At 35.5% G+C, this 13,004-nt stretch overlaps 1 long non-coding RNA gene across 1 annotated transcript; it reads right to left on the reverse strand.

Annotated features, from left to right (window-relative positions):
• Window positions 1-331: 331 nt before the first annotated feature.
• On the reverse strand, window positions 332-1,750 carry LOC116175516. Its single transcript, XR_004146329.1, has 3 exons — window positions 1,477-1,750; window positions 1,240-1,418; window positions 332-683 (listed from the first exon to the last, which is right to left on the reverse strand). It is a non-coding gene; the product is annotated as an uncharacterized LOC116175516 (long non-coding RNA).
• Between the last annotated feature and the right edge of the window lie 11,254 nt (window positions 1,751-13,004).

Genomic DNA, 13,004 nt, shown 5'->3' on the forward strand with positions numbered 1-13,004 from the left:
TTCTTGAACACGCCATCCAGGAAGCGTTCCGAAAAATGGAACACCTTGCATCTGTCTTCTTTGATATCATAGGAGCGCATGATACGAGTACAACAAGGAAGCACGGTATACTGGAAAATATTTATAACCCTGCTTGTAGTAACTCAAGTCCAGCCGAGAAACGACTGTGCAACTCAAAAACAAAATTCAAAACTCCTGCCAAACCGAGTTGCTTGAGGATGTATGTGTGTCGCTGTAAGCATCGATCAGCATAAATAAAACAAAAGAAAATGGGGGTTTTGAAATTTAATTAAAAACGTTAGAACAAAAACAATCCAATTCAAACCAGGGTTGCCCTCTCTTAATCACACGAGATAGCCTTAGGCTCTTTATTGATTACAAGGAAGGGAAAAGAGCTATTGAAAACCTTCCAGGATATATACTTGCTTACTTTTTCATCTCTTTTCCAATTTGCATTTAACAACTTTACATTGTAATACATAGTATTTCAACTCGGCTTCCCACCTGCACGACAACATCGGAGAATTCTATCTCCCTCGGGAATTCATTTCCATCGTAATTATAATTTTACACCGATACTTAAAATATTGTGCCACCATTGCCACCGTCTTCCACGAAAATTAACGTATTTATTACTACTGTTATGTAACGGATCCCAATATTCACACCAGGGGTCACGGTACCTACGAATAATACACAATATCGTACTTGAATTCTGAAATCACCTTCACAAAATCTCCCAAATACCCTAACCTATCTAACCACCCTGTATATGAATCTCTATAATGAAAGCGTATGGAAAATTCCCCTTTAAATACATAGGTATCAAATACGCCCTAAATTGAATTAACACCCTGTGTACCACTCCCAAAACCTCCCCTTAACAAGCAAGAAAATCCACCCAGTAGGTAACTCGTGAAGGCACGCTAACATTAGCCACGCTACATGGAAATTTCCCACAAGCACCCTGTATTCTATGCTAATGAGAGAATTACAAAGTGGGAAATAAAGGATACATTTATCTAGATTTGCGCATCAAGCACTCTGCATATCACTGCTGCCCTCCAACTTCGTCCTTGCACCATTTGAATTAGAGCACTGATAAAACATTTGCAGTTTACAGTGGCGTGACTTGCATTTTTTTCTCCATAAATTAAATGCATAAAAGCGGGGAAAATTCAAATTTAAAAATGCCAGATACCATAACATCGCAACCTAATAATCTAAGGGGCAACTTACCGCTCATAATTAAGTCTTTCCTGTTGAATAGACGGTTTCGTGTTAGGGCAGGAGATTTGCTTTTCGAGCTCAAAGTACAGGGGAACAGAACAGAGTACAACGCTGTTATAAGGTATTGCATTGGGGCGTTTCCTACAAGTCCTGCGGATAGTCTAAATTGGGCATCGGTAGTTCCGCTCCTAGACAACAGAAGAAAGCAGTTAATGCCTAATTATATTATAAAGATCAAGTCATTACCGTTTCATCCAAATAATGTGCGGTTTAACGCTGACCTGGTCTTATATCGAGCACGTCCAACCATCACGCGACCTTCTTATGTGAGATTTTGGGAACATTTTGAACGGCAGAATATAGCTCTACCCGTAATGTTACAAGCAAATATGTTAGATTTTGAACCATGGATGATGCCTGTCATTAGATTAAGGAAAGATCTGGTAAGACATAAAAAGGAAATCACCGACAATGATACCTACATACCGGAGTTCCAAACCATTTGTAATCACTTTGTATTGTACTGTCAGTCAGTATTAGAATTAGTATTAGTTTTAGTATTAGTGTTAGTATTAGTATTAGTGTTAGTGTTAGTGTTAGTATTAGTATTAGCAGTATTGTATTGTCAGTATTAAAATTAGTATTAGTTTTAGTATTAGTGTTAGTATTAGTATTAGTGTTAGTGTTAGTATTCGTATTAGCAATAAGACAAGCATTAGCATTAGCATTAGCTTTAACTTAAGCATTAGCACTAGCATTAGCATTAGCGGTAGCATTAGCATTAGCATCAGCATCAGCATGACCATTATCATCATCATCATCATTGTCATCATCATCATCATTAGCAGCAGCAGCAGCAGCAGCATCAGTATCAGAATCAGCATTAGGATCAGCATCAGCACTAGCATTAGCATTTGCGTTTGCGTTAGCATTAGCTTTGGCATTAGCTTTAGTATTAGCATTAGCAGTAGCATTAGCATTAGTCGTATTGGTAGTATTATTGGTGGTATTAGTGGTGGTAGTACTGTTAGTAGTTATACTAGGATTATTAGTACTAGTAGTATTAGTAAAATTGGGAATATTTGTGGTAGTATTAGTGGTATTACTGGTATAAGTCGTATTAGTAGTATTATAGCATTATTAGTAGTATTAGTAGTATTATAGTGGTATTAGTGGTACCTATTACTGGTGTAAGTCGTATTAGTAGTATTAGCACTTACTTAGCTGGACCGTAAACTGTACGAAACTGGAAATAAACAATTCAATACAATTAGTAGTATTATAGTGGTATTAGTGGTATTAGTAGTATTAGTACTCGTAGTATTAGCAGTATTAGTAGTATTAGCAATACTTACGAATCTACATTGATAAATGATTAAAGTACGACACACACATAAATGACATGTAGTAAATCTCGTAGTAAATTAAAAAGAACGGGAGGATGTTTATACATGCTAAGTAAAATCGTAGTTACGAAAACGTTTTGTAGTTTATAAATCACTCCTTGTGACGCATATACGGTATGGAATTCAAGTTTGTGGATCAGCAGAAGCGTACACATAAAGAAATTGGAAAACCTGCAACATAAAATGATAAAATTAATACACAAAGTAATAAAAATAAACGAGAATTAATAATAAATTGTGACACATTAACACCAACAAATTACAACAAGATCATCTTACAATGTTCCATGCTTCTTCAACAAATATGGACAAAAAACAATTAAGTGTATAATTCCATCACTTTTTAATTCGTGTCCGGACTCCATACAAGAAATTACATTATTAAGTGAATTCAAGAATTCAGGCTACAAATAGAGACAATGTGTGAAGTGTTAAAATAAAATAAAATACTTACAATTAAACGAAACGCATCCATGTAATGCATGTAGATTTTGTTTTCAATATTATACCGAACTCCAACGGCGCTATAAAATGCTAAAGGAAGTAGAAATAATATTACACAATGTAATCATATATGAAAAGGCACCAGCAGACTTTGTTAGACCTTAAACTGTCTGTACATGTAAAATAAACATTCGTAGTATTAGCAGAATTAGTAATACTAACAGTATCATCAGTGTTAGCAGTGTTAGTAGTGTTGGCAGTGTTGGCAGTGTTAGCAGTATTAGCAGTATTAGTAGTAGTATTAGCAGTATTAGTAGTAGTATTAGCATAATTAGTAGTATTGGCGGTATTATCAGTGTTAGTAGTGTTGGCAGTTTTACCAGTATTAGTAATGGTAGTATTGGCAGTATTATCAGTGTTAGTAGTGTTGGCAGTTTTACCAGTATTAGTAATGGTAGTATTGGCAGTATTATCAGTGTTAGTAGTGTTAGTAGTGTTGGCAGTTTTACCAGTATTAGTAATGGTAGTATTGGCAGTATTATCAGTGTTAGTAGTGTTGGCAGTTTTACCAGTATTAGTAATGGTAGTATTGGCAGTATTATCAGTGTTAGTAGTGTTGGCAGTGTTGGCAGTTTTAGCACTATTAGTACCTATTAGTAGTAGTAGTAGCAGTATTATCAGTGTTAGTAGTGTTGGCACAGTTAGTAGTGTTAACAGTGTTTGGAGTATTACTATTAGTAGTATCAATCAAGTGTATAATTTCATCACTCTTTAATTCGTTACCGGACTACATAGAACAAATTACATTATTACCTAAGTGAATTCAAGAAAGTAGTGAAAATTTGGCTACGAACATAAAAACAATGTGTGAAGTGTTAAAATAAAATACTTACCTACTTAGTATTCGAAACTCATCCATGCAATGTATTTAGGTCTTGTTTTCAATATTGCACCGAACTCCAACGGCACTAGAAAATGCTAAAATAATTAGTAGATGTAATATTACACAATGTATATAAGAAGGTACCAACAGACAAGTCTGTAGACTTCGTTGGACCTTAAACTATCGGGACGTGTAAATAAATATTTCAAACATTAGCAGTATTATCAGTGTTAGTAGTGTTGGCAGCGGTGGCAGTATGTTGGCAGTATTAGTATTAGTATATCATTCGTAATATTAGCAGAATTGGTAGAGTAGTATTAGCAATATTATCCCTATTAGCAGTGTTAGGAGGGTTAGCAGTATTAGTATTAGTATAACATTCGTAGTATTCGCAGTATTATCAGTTTTAGTAGTGTTGGCAGTGTTAGCATTATTAGCAGTATTATCAGTGTTAGCAGTGTTGGTAGTGTTAGCAGTATTAGTATTAGTATATCATTCGTAATATTAGCTGAATTGGTAGAGTAATATTAGCAGTATTATCAGTGCAGTGTTAGTAGGGTTAGCAGTATTAGTATTAGTATAACATTCGCAGTATTTGCATAATTAGTAGTATTAGCAGTATTATCAGTGTTATTAGTGTTAGCAGTGTTAGTAGTGTTGGCAGTGTTAGCATTATTAGCAGGATTAGCATATTTAGCAGTATTAGCAGTATTAGCAGTATTATCAGTATTAGCAGTGTTGGTAGTGTTGGCAGTGTTAGCAGTATTAGTATTAGTATTAGTATATCATTCGTAATATTAGCAGAATTGGTAGAGTAATATTAGCAGTATTATAACTATTAGTAGAGTTAGCAGGGTTAGCAGTATTAGTATAACATTCGTAGTATTAGCATAATTAGTAGTATTGGCAGTATTAGTATGGCAGTATGGTAGTATTCGCAGTATTATCAGTGTTAGTAGCATTAGCAGTCTTAGTAGTGGTTGGCAGTGTTAGCAGTGTTAGACAGTGTTGGTAGTGTTGGCAGTGTTAGCAGTATTAGTATTAGGATATCATTCGTAATATTAGCAATATTATCACTATTAGCAGTGTTAGCAGGGTTAGCAGGGTTAGCAGTGTTAGTATTAGTATAATATTCGTAGTATTAGCATAATTAGTAGTATTAGTGTTAACAGTGTTAGCATTGTTGGTAGTGTTGGCAGTGTTAGCAGTATTAGTATTAGCATAATTAGTTGTATTAACAGTATTATCAGTGTTAGTAGCATTAGCAGTGTTAGTAGTCTTTGGCAGTGTTAGCAGTGTTAGACAGTGTTGGTAGTGTTGGCAGCGCTAGCAGTATTAGTATTAGGATATCATTCGTAATATTAGCAGTATTATCACTATTAGCAGTGTTAGCAGGGTCAGCAGTGTTAGTATTAGTATAATATTCGCAGTATTAGCATAATTAGTTGTATTAGTGTTAACAGTGTTAGCATTGTTGGTAGTGTTGGCAGTGAAATGAAATGAAATTATTAGTATTAATTCCAGCAAAGCGTATTGCATATAAATCACGAGCATCAGCATAGACTACATCGTATCCTGAATGTTTTCGGTTACTTTTAATGTAGCCATGTGCAAATTGTGTGCAAGATTGCATTTTTCAAAGAGATGCACCAATGCGGACGAACCGACGGTAAAGATGTAAAAGGTTGCACATATGGGACACTTTGTGAGTAAAGTTGTGCGGTTTTCCACGACCTATAAAAAAGATTAATTATTTCATTGACAATTCAACTCATGTATAAAAAATCACATAAGCCGCAGTGTAATTGTCATTTTGACAGCGGCAAAAGTTACCTGCAACTTTTCCAGCGACAAATGCACTAGTGGTTTTTTCACTTATTCATTTTCGAACCAATAATCGCATTATCCTTACCCATATGACTAGTTTGACGTCTGTCAATAATTGATTAGTTTGGTGAATTTCTTGTTCGTTAAATTGTCCTGCCGAATTACACTCGAGGTTTGTATTTAAACCGAATAAATTTGGGTTGTGGCAATTCAAATCTGTTTCCTTTTAGCAATTGGACTCGAAAAACTGTCAACCTAAAAATGCTCCACCTGCGGTGTCGCATTTTTATTAGTTGACAGTTTTTCTCGTCTAATTGCTAGGCAACAGATTTTCATTACCTAAACAACCCAAATTTACTCGGTAAAATACAAACCTCTTGTGCAATTATAAGTGAAAATTACGATGAATAACCAACCAGAACCCAACCCCAAAGAAAACTAAAAGATCGTTTATTGATCGTTAATTCCATAGTAGGTTGTTAAAGCTCTTTCAAGCTCTGCGAATTGTAAATCGTACATTTTCCATTTAACCATTTAAGAATTCACCAACAACTTCGTTTCAACAAAAAAACTTTGATTACAAGAACATACGGTAAATTTTATAGTAGAAGCAGGACTTAATGTGTAACGGATGTTTCCATTTTGACAGTTCATTACCTGTAAAAGAGACCATTTAAAGAATTACACGCCAAATCAACAGCAAATTTATTTGAGGGAGTCACATTTTTATACTGCCTACCTCAATGAAGACGAAGGAAAATCGGTAAAGTTTATATACCTATTGCGTACGTCAAATTAAACTTCTTTTATCAACCGTTATATCATCTTCAAATGCTTATAAATTAAATTTTAAAAATTCATTTCGCGTGAAATGATGTTTTAATCGGGAGATTCACAGATGTGTGTAGCTGGTGGAGCGGTACGCAGAATGCTTTGGTGGGATTACACACGCCATTAAATTCTGCCCATCGTAAAATTAAATTATTTCTGCGATTCCTCGCTACGGAGTGACGAGGTAATATCTTATGCCTGGCTGCATTGCGATTTAGACACACCATTTTGTTCTTGTTTTAAGGACCTCATATACAACGAAATTATTGCAGAATGTAATTTTCCGTTTCATCGATTTTATACATTTTATCTTGACGTTTTTATGATTATTATCTATAGAGAAAAAAACGTTGTAGCGACGTATTATTACTACTGAATCACGTTGCTTTGACATATTTATGCCGGTTTATTTCATAATTAAATTTAAGGTATATTTATGAGACTATAAATAACTTTTCTTTCGAATGGCTCTAGCTTTGTAGCTTATAAATACAGACACCTACACGTATCACAATTATCTATCGATAGGCAGTTTTTTGGCGGATTTATCAACAAATACCTACGCTATGGTGGCATAACATAAGTACTTATACCTACAACGCAAATTGTTAACCTATACAAAATACATGTTACACTGTAACTTATTGTAACAAACGTAGTGTAGGTATTATTTTGATTCAAAAAAGTGTCGAATTCATTTCTTGATAAAGTCTAAAGTATTTATACTGCTGTGTTTAGTTAGTTAAAGTAGGGATTTAGTTTTTGCTGTGTTTTATAACAGATTCCAGTGAAGTGGGGCCTATCTTCTTTATTGAAAGAGTTGGGCTGATCATCTCATTCGCCGTTCATGCGACTGGCACAAATAATATGGTACAAGTATTTACACATAAAATAAATTAAATTAAACACCAAGCAACCGGAAACAGGCAACTGCTAACAGGCAAAAAGCTCCCCGTAACTGACAACAAGTAAACGGCAACTGGGCATCAGACAATCGGCATCCGGTAACAAGCAACAGGCAACTGGTAACTGGCAACGGGCAAAAGGAAGCAGGTAACAGGCAGATCAAATTAATGTTAAATAAGATAATGGATCTTGCGCATCCATTTGGCCTACATTATTAACGAGCTCCTTGCGAGTTTATAATTTTACTATGCCTGACCGTCTGTCCGTTCGTTAGCACGATATCTCGATAACGAATAGACTAATTACGATGAAATTTTGCAGGTGAATTCTTTATCAAATTTAATACCAAAAGTTGAGTCTAATTGATTCAATGTGCACAGTGCCGTTTTCGCATCACGACTATTTATGAACAGAATCGCAAACTTTTTTTTATGAAAGTATTTAAATGAAATGTAATACATAGGGACTTGAAAAGCAAAAGTAACGTAATGTAAAATTTTTTTCTACTCACCAGCAACTACGACTTGAAAAGGAGGGGGGGGGGGGCTAAAAATCAAACATCAAAGCCAAAAGTTAAAAAAAAGGAAAAACTGCGGTGTAATGCAACACATTGTTACACCCGGTTTATATTCAATCTCTTCTCTGTTTCCGTTTACATAGTGAATCGGATCAGTTTTACAAATATACAATGGTTTTACTCACACGCGAAACATTCAAGTAGTCGTACCTAGATAATAGGTCTTACTCTCTCACTGCTAATAGCCATGTTCTCAGTTAGCAGTAATTCGTAGATCTGCATTTCTGCACAGCATTATAATGGTTACAGCAACCCTCACTACTTATTAATTGTAGCCGTATCTGCTCTCCAATTTTCAACCCAGTTTTAACAATGGAATAAACAATCATTCAGCATCTGTGCCATAGCGCCGTAAATGGTCCTTTCCTACCGGTCTGCATTCTTTCGTACTAAATGTACCATTGGTCATGTTTCGCTGGCAGAAAATATAGAGCCGATAGATTTCAAATTGACACACATTATACTATTATCAAAGAGTAACCTTACTCTTTGCTATTATATAGAATCTCACTTCCATTTGACATAGATACTGTTCGATATTGTTGCGCCATCTCACGACCACCAACTCAAAGACATACCGACATAACATATACATAGTTAAAAGGAATCTTAAATTTGATCCAAGTATAACAATATGCCTAGCGGCGCATATATTAGAAATGGCACATTATGTTTACACATAATTCTGTTTTCGGATCGAACTAGAGAGCGTTTAGGTTGGAAGTGGCTTTCTCTTAGTGTTGGCTTTTGAATGTTAGCCGAGTGCATAAGTGGTTTTTAATTTTACCCGAATACAATACGTTATTTCTACACGAGCCTCATTTACGGGGCGTGGGCAATAATTAAACGTGAGCATGAAATCTGCAATGCAGGCTTAACAGCAAACCTTTGTCGTAGAAATGTCACATTGTTTAATCCCGTCCATATATAACTTCGGATTTTCATTTTCAAATGAGTGTTAGAGTGGAATGAATAACTTATTCAACGCTGTTAGGTAGCTATTCTACCTACGGTAACGAACAACGACCCCGTAACATATAATATGTTTTACGATGGAGAGGGTGTTTAGCTCGGTGGTGATATTGTACAGAGAATATTGAAATACAAGCAGAACGTGATGAACCCTTGTATGTGTACGTGTTTCATAGATAATTTAAATATGTGCTTATTTATATTCACATCTTGTCATTCGATATTACAAATAATCCTCACACACTGATGATTGGCGGAAAATAATTGGAAAATGCTATTATTTCATCTTGCTCCGATTATAGCGTTTTGATGTAACCGCTTTCGAACACTTGTCCAAAGATTCCGTTTTAATATTGCAATATTTACATGTACCAGTGTAAAACCTTTAATCGATGTTCGATGGTTCACGTAATGTGTGCGTAGTACTGCTTGGTTTGCTACATTAACACTTAATTATGTTAAATATAGTGGGATCGGAATATAACAACACGAATGTGTTATAATTTTTTACCAATCTAAGACGTTTAATTGATTAAAATTTCATTCAAGCGAACGACTCTCGGTATAAATTTAACGCCCGAGTCGTCACCATCCCCATCATCGTCTACGCCGCTGACTTTTTGATAATAATTAATTGAAAGAATTTGACTGCTAGATAAAGCGAGACCGCGCAAACGTCCCAATAAGAAAATAATAATTAGGGTGGATTATCAACAATGGGGTCTGACAATCTTGGAATCCTATCTCCTATAAATTAATCACCTTGTTTAATGAATTTTGAAAATAAAATGTATTTGCTTTTTTCGTCCAAAGCAAACAATACCCACAGAAGAACAATCAAAATTACAATAGCGGTGGTTTGAAAATACACAACTTAATTAATTTTATTTTAATAATTATTATGAATGGTAGTAGGTACCATCAATGACCAATTGCACACAGGAATATTATAATTCCAAAATAATAAATTGACCGTTATATTTATCAAGGCTAGCAATGGAGGAAGGTAATGCTGCAGAACACGAAAGGTTCGGGTTACTTTAAATTAACGGGAGATCAAAAATGAGTTGCTGTCGAGTCGCCTTTGGAAGTTTAAGTTAAATACGATTTCCCATGTAAACAAAAATTTCAAAGGTCACTCGACAGCAACCCATTTTTGATCGCATGTTATTGTAATTACCTACATTGGGTGCATGCACCAGAACCAAATGCGTTTGCGCTTTGATTACGTTTTCCAACAGAAACTGCGTAGGCGTTGGTGAACGATTTTTATTTTCCGTTCCCGGTTACTTTATTTTGGTAACCCTAACCTTACATTTTAAAATGACAAGGATTAAGTATTTTTGTTTTTCTTTTTATATATTATATTAACCGGATCGGCGCACATGGGTCATACACAGTTAGTTTAAAATTATTTTTTAACTAAATAAATAAATATATAATGTAAGATGTAAATAAGAAAATCAGTGAGATATGATGTTGAACGAGTAATAGTAATCTATTTAGTAACTATGAACTTTTTTTTTCAATCACCGTCACCAAGTAGGATATCCTGTGGAAGTCTGGATTTTAGTCTAACGTTTTGTGATCGTTGACCAAGTGCGTAGTAAATTGAACCCGGACAGTTTCTCAGATCATGAAAGAATTTTCTTGTTGTGGTTCTTATGAATGCACTAATTGGAGAAATATCGAGTTCACGGCTGACTTGAGCATTACGCACAAACCAGGGGGCATCGGTAGCTATTCTTAACACCTTGTTTTGGGCCGTTTACAACTTACGCAGGTGAGTGTTTGGTGCGGTCCCCCAAATCGGACAAGCATACATCAGGGCTGATCTCAGGATTGATTTGTAGATTAATACCGCACATTCGATTTTCAGTGGTGAGCTCTTATTTAGTATAGGGTATAGCAATCTTAATTTATGATGTGCGTCGTTCAACTTTAGGTTTACCTATATGTATTCCCCATGTTAGTCTGTGGTCCAAGTGTACGCCAAGGTATTTAACAGCTTGATCCTTGCGATTCCACGGTATTTGCCTGCCATTGATTTGAATGCATCTTGGATTGCTGTACCTTTTTAATGTGAAGATTTTTGTGACACATTTCGTTTCGTGAGTAGTAGGTTCCATCGGTTACTAATTTCATCTACGGCTTGTTGAAGAGTCCCGATGGCTGAATCCAAACCAGAACTGTGTGTTACTATGGCTGTATCATCAGCAAACATCGAAAGAGAACAATTTACTGGGACAGGAATATCGTAAGTATAAATGTTGAAGAGTAAAGGGCCAAGTACAGACCCCTGCGGCACACCTGCTCTAATACTCTTGAGGTTTGAAAGTGTTGAATTGATTCTGGTAGAGTACGTTCTATCACATAGAAAGGAAGATATAATGTTGATGATGTAGTTTGGAAATTCAAGTTCTAGCATTTTATGTAATAAGCCCGCATGCCAAACCTTGTCGAATGCCTGTGCGACGTCTAAAAATATTGCAGCAGTATATTGCTTGCTTTCAAAGCCTTGAACTATACTTTCTGTGATTCGAAGAAGCTGATGGCTAGTAGAGTACGTACTTGGAGCGAAATCCGAATTGGAACTCTGGAAGTATATTCTGTTGTCTTAGGTAATCATCGATGCGGGCACGAACAACTTTCTCTAACAATTTAGAGATTGTACTCAACATGTTACAAGGTACGTATTTATTATGTAATTATCCCAGTTTGCATTAAAACAAACGTCTGTAGATCGATGATTTTTTTAAACAGGACCCATGATACGAGCTATACATGGAATCCTCCCATCTTCATTCATAGGTGCGTTCGATTTTCCGTTTCAGAAGTAATCAGAGCGTAGAAAGTAAAAGGTCACGTGATCACGGGTACAATTTAATAACTGTACAATAAATGAACAGAATGAAGCAGATAGAGGGTGAACATAATCTCTAAATGTTATACATCTTAAGCTCAAACGTTCGGAGCAGTATTGGATAACAAAAAAATGCTTTTGACTGTAATCCTGCATGAGGGTGCAAATTTGTTATTTTTTGACAGTGAGTCAAATACTAAATTATGTGTAGAAATATTTATTGAACACGCTAATGGTGTCCAAATTATCTTGATGAAACAAAAAATAGTCAATCAGAGAAGACCCAAAAGACTTACGGTTACAAGTCATAAGTATTGGCCCTTCAGGCATTAATTAATTAACCACAGTATCGCTGAGTTTAGGTGCATGGATTTCCATTTTTGTTACAGGGTCGTCTTGCTACAGGAGATCTCTCTACAGCGACAAAGTTTTTTTTATACGTACCTCAAATGTTACATTTAGCTGATCATATTCAAACAGCGAAGTATCGTTTCGTTGCTAGGGGCAGAGAAGCGGAAAACAGGCAGAGAAATTTTACTTCTCTGCCTCCTTTCCAATTCTCTGCCTCTTTTGATTTCTATGCCTGTGTTGACTAGCCGTTTATATACAAGAATTTCCAACATACTAATAAAAAACAATTTTGTGTTTACCACGAACGAGTGAGATCCGTCGGAATAAAACTTCAGACTTGTCGGCGAAAACTCACTTCTCGTCCTTGGTATAGTATATTTCATTAGGAGTCCGGAAAGCAGGCTTTTTCCGTGCGCGCGTGGCAAATTCTCGTGTGAGGCGTAGCCGAACACGGGAAGTCATGCAAGCACGGAAAAAGGATTTCTGGACGTGTAATGAACGATATTTTTTATTATACTTCTTTTAAATCAATAACATAAAAAACAACAAACTCGCTAACATTTTTATTTTGTAACAGTTATAGAACATGCGTTTTCATGGTTACTCTCAAATCATTTCAAAAGCGATTTGTTTAATTAGTTTATTTCAGATAAGGTTGACGAAACGTCAAAAAATGTCACAAATTCTCAAAGAAGTTTATCTAAATATACAAAC

Source organism: Photinus pyralis, unplaced genomic scaffold (assembly GCF_008802855.1).
Source record: "Photinus pyralis isolate 1611_PpyrPB1 unplaced genomic scaffold, Ppyr1.3 Ppyr1.4_LG7, whole genome shotgun sequence".
Classification (NCBI taxonomy): Eukaryota; Metazoa; Arthropoda; class Insecta; order Coleoptera; family Lampyridae; genus Photinus; species Photinus pyralis.